The 4958-nt window shown below is 42.5% G+C and overlaps 1 pseudogene; it reads left to right on the plus strand.

Moving 5' to 3' along the window:
- The first annotated feature begins 1669 nt into the window (after window positions 1-1669).
- LOC101593056 lies at window positions 1670-2548 on the plus strand (annotated as a pseudogene).
- The last annotated feature ends 2410 nt before the right edge of the window (window positions 2549-4958 follow it).

Here is a 4958-nt window from a genome sequence, read left to right on the forward strand (position 1 = left end):
ATGCCAGTTGCTGCTATGAAGTCTCTTGGGTAGATGGTTGTTCAAAAAGAAGAGGTGATGAATGAAAGCAAAAGACATGAAAAGGAATATTGTGGGAGGGTCCTGCTTCAAGGTTGTATATGGTGAGATTTTTGGATTTATGTGTAAACATAAGAAGTTTATAATTCTTTATACCTACTTTTAAAATATATTCTAATTTTTAAATGTTTTTTTACTATATTCTGTAGGGAGTTAAAGTTCAACATATCAATACTTGATGAAAAATACCTGTTCCATATTATGCCTAAGATGTTTGATATGCACACAGATAGTGAGGTTAAGCTTAACAGCCTAAATTGTAAGGTAATAACAATAAGCTTGTCTTCTGGATGGTTAACAACATACGTTTTCAGACCAAAATTAGATGAAAAGGAGGGCTGCAAGGAAAGCCAACTTTTTGGCCCTAGACTTCCAAGGTCAATTAAGACTCAGGACATATGAGAACTTGTACTGTATTGTCATGTAACTCAGTAGTGTCCCAAATTTTCTGATCAAGGAGATTATGGGGCCAAAGAGGAAAGTGATCGATGATGTAGAGTATGCCTAAGGAGAGTCACATGGAGAGAAAATATTCTCTCAGGCTTTCACAGAGAGCACATTGGCCAAGCAATGGCCGTGACTCATCTACATGGCTGACAAGGACAAAGGTTCTACAATCTTAGGTACAGGATCTCAGGATAAATCCTGAGGGGATTTCACTAACTTTATCAGACCCAACAGCTACAACTCTTGTTGCATAGGTCTTGCTTTATCTTAGTCATAACCATCCGTCAGAAAAGTATAAAAATGAAGTATAAGAACTAAAGCAAATGGTGTTATGTTGAGCTGTCGGGGACTCAGGTCAACAATTTCTGACATTGCCAGTGAAGCGGAAGACCCAATACTATCATGGACTATTGAACTCTTTTAGATTATTTTGCTGAGTTAACACACCTATAATATTCAAATAACAGAACTTAACAAATAAAGGGGATACAGACAAATGTCCATTTTGTATCTGTGTATTCAAAGTGGTTATGATAGATATATAGTTACATTCTGTTAATGAATAGAGTGATTTGTTCTAATGGTGTTTGCAGATAGGATATTGTGTCCACTTCTTGTACAGCAATTAACCACTGGGAGGAACGTATGCAATGTGTTAATTATTGAAACTGTCCTACGAATTTGATTTGATACTGTCTCATTGCTACTTATTTATCAATAAAAGTATGGAAAAAAGAAAAGAAGGATGTGGGGGGACCAGCCAAATAGCTCAGTGGATTAAACTCCTTCAAGCAGGTGTAGGGGCCAGGGGTTTGATCTCTGGGCCTGCCGTGCTAAACCCACCTGTGGGGCACCCTGAGATGGCAATTGAGACTGGATGTGGTGACGCGCACCTGTAATCCCAGCTTTTGGGAGGCTGTAAACAGATGGATCACTATGAGTCTGATCTAGTAGTGAGACCCCGAACACCCTGTAGACCCTTCCCTAAAATAAAGAAAAGAAAAAAAAAGAAAAGCAACCCTTACATGGGGCATCTGTTAGGGGCCAGGGAGATAGCTCAGTGCAAGTGCAGGGGCCTGAGTTCAATCCCTGGTTCTGCCAAAAAAAAAAAAAAAAAAAAAAAGAATATGTGGATGAAGCTTACATGAACAAGGTGGAGCTCGAGTCACACCTGGAAGGGCTGACTGACGAGATCAACTTCCTCAAGCAGCTGTATGAAGAGGAGATATGTTAGCTGCAGTCTCAGATCTTGGACACATCTGTGGTGCTGTCCATGGACGACAGCCGCTCCTTAGACCTGGACAGCATCATTGCCAAGGTCAAGGCCCAGTACAAGGAGATCGCCAACTGCAGCTGGGCGGAGGCCAAGAGCATGTACCAGATCAAATATGAGGAGTTGCAGACTCTGGCTGGGAAGCATGGGGATGACCTCTGCTGCATGAAGTCTGAGATCTCTGAGATGAACTGCAGCATCAGCCATCTGCAGGCAGAGACTGAGGCCCTCAAAGGCCAAAGAGCTTCACTGGAGGCTGCAATCACTGGGTGGCTATGGCAGGGCTGGTGGTGTGGGGAGCATCACGGCTGTCCATCATGGCGTCTGATTGTCAAGAGTCTGCTGAACCCCCTGAACTTGGAGCTGGACCACAACAGCGTGGGGAGATGGCCATTAAGAATGCCAATGACAAGCTGGCCCAGCTGAGGCTGCCCTCTGCTGCAGTAGGCCAAGTAGGAAATGGCTTGGCAGCTGTGTGCGGTACCAGGAGCTCATGAATGTCAAGCTGACCCTGGACATCAAGATCACCCCCTACCACAAGCTGCTACAAGGAGAGGAGAACAGGCTGGAGGCTGGGATGCAGAACTTGAGCATCCACATGACCACCAGTGGCTGTTCAGGAATGGTGAGCTCACCCGACGGGGCCTCACGAGCCCTAGCTTCACCCACACCAAGCCTGCTATGGTTGTGAAGATCAAGATGTGTAATGGGAGGCTGGTGTCTGAGACCTCTGATGTCCTACCCAAGTGAATGGGCCGCAGCAGCCTCTCCCAGCCTGCACCTCTCCTGAGGCTGCCCCAGAACCTGTGGGGAGACAGCTGTACAAGGGAGTATTGGAAACAAGAGACCCACCAGCTTAGCCCTCAGCCCACCCTTGGGGGGACATTACTGCTTGGGGTACCCCTTCTTGCCTGTGCCCTCCACCAAAACCAAATTCAATTTTCTTTTCCAAAATAAAGCCTGGTTTTGAAAAAAAAAAAAAAAAAGATAAAATGGAAACAGCTTTGTGAATGAAGAGGGGAAGAGGAGCTGAAGGGAGGGAAGGGGAAAAAAGAGAGACTAAGGTATATTATGTTCATGTACAAATTCTGTCTGTGAATGTTATCATTATGTATATCTAAATTATACCAATAAATGTAATAATGAGTAGAAAGATCTTTCTTTCCTTCTTTCTTCTTTCTCTCTCTCTCTCTCTCTCTCTCTCTCTCTCTCTCTCTCTCTCTCTTTCTTTCTTTCTTTCTTTCTTTCTTTCTGATATTTCTTGAGAAATAGAAAGCTCCTGCCTGAGGAATAAGAGTGGTCCCAAATAGGTAGCCAAGGATCCTGCTTTACAGGAAATTTTTATAAAGCAAATCTCATGTGGGTACAATGTAGGTTACAGCCATGATCAAGAAGATTGTAGGGGGGCCGGGGAGATGGCTCAGTAGAATAAGCGCTTCCCTGGCAAGCGCAAGGGCCTGAGTTCCATCCCTGGTTCTGCCAAAAAAAAAAAAAAAGATTGTAGGTATAGCTGCTTAGGTAATATTCATCCAGTGGGGAAGCAAGTCATGTATGAATGGGCATGGAAAGATCAAAGAACTTCTTAGGTAGGTGATGGATCTGGAGTCTCAGTTGCCCACTGGGTGACATCTAGACTTCATTAAGCCAGTTGTTATCACTTATCTCACCCTTTGGGGAGTGTGTAGGTCTGGCCTCCAACTGATGCATCTCTGACTAATAGTGGTTGTAGAAGACAGGATACATTGCAACAGTGAGAGAACCACAAACACATCCACTGAAGGCTAGATCTCAAGACAAAATATGAAACAAATGCAACCACATATTTTCCCTAAGGATAAACAATAGTGATTGATATTCTATATAGGTTTATATTACCTTGGGAAAGCCAGGAAGACCCACAGACCCACCTTCTCCAGGCAAAAACCCTGTTCTGTCTCATGCCCACTTGCTATGTGACTTGTTCCGCATTTGATCCCCATTTAAAAAATATTAGCTGAACAATTATATGCATAATCTTATCATCTAACCATAGTTTGTCCCACCTTATGCCCACCTACTAATTTCCCATTTTTTCCCATCTTGGACCGACCTCACCTTCGAGTTTGCTTTACAAAATTCCTATAGAGCGCTGAGTCCAAGTGAAGAGATATTATTTTCTAGTCTGTCACTGATTGTCACATGGTCTTCAGAAGTCAAGAGAAATTTCTCCATTGGTACCATGAACTAGACTGGATTCATTTGTTCATCCATTTATTCAACTTTATTTGTTAATTTATGTAGACACCCAAACTCAGTACCTCAAACTTGCAGCCAAATGATATGCAACTGAGCTCAACACACATTTATTAAAAAGAATGTCTCTTGTAGATCAGCTATTGTGCTCAATCTTGAGGTGATAGAAGTAAGGTAAAGTTTCTCCACTAAAGTTGTCCCATTTCAGTGGGACAATTGAAAGTAATAGATAAACAAACAAAACCCCTAGAGATATACATAGGATACTGTGGCAATGAGAAGGCATCTACATTTCAGAAGGGATGGGATGATGCTGGTTTGAGGAATCAGGACAGTAAGGGCACTGGGTAGGAAGCAAGAGGAGGACAATCCAAGCAGTAGGAACAGTCTGGGTAAAGGTGCCAGGAAGTTGGAAGCTGAAGTTTCACTAGTGCGTGTCTATTAGTGGAAGGGACTGGGGAAGTAGTTAGAGAGATACACCTGGAAGGACAAAACCACTAAGGGCCTGTGGAATACTAGGCTAAGTATTGAGAGCATTCTCTGGAAGATGTTAGGAAATCATTGAAAAGTTTTACATAGAGAAGTGACAAGATCAAGCTTGTGTTTTAGAAAGAAGACTAGCTGTCATAAGAGTAAAGAGACTAAAGACAAGAGATTAATGAGGAAGCTCTTGCTTTAGTTAAGCCAAAGGGGCCATTTTATCTTACTGAAATCTGTCCTCCAAGTCTTAAGAATGGCCATCGACCTTGTATCTTTTCACTGATGGAAGGAGTCGTGAGATTTAATAGTAGGCACATATATTTTCTACGTGTGTGCTAGATTTCATTTAAAAGACCCATTTCACATAATTTTATATTAAAGTCCACTAAGGGAGTGCTTTAATATTATTCTTTCTAATGCTGTTGTCTAAAGTCAAGCAAGGAATACC

The sequence above is a fragment of the Octodon degus genome, unplaced genomic scaffold (genome assembly GCF_000260255.1).
Source record: "Octodon degus isolate 3935 unplaced genomic scaffold, OctDeg1.0 scaffold00045, whole genome shotgun sequence".
Classification (NCBI taxonomy): domain Eukaryota; kingdom Metazoa; phylum Chordata; class Mammalia; order Rodentia; family Octodontidae; genus Octodon; species Octodon degus.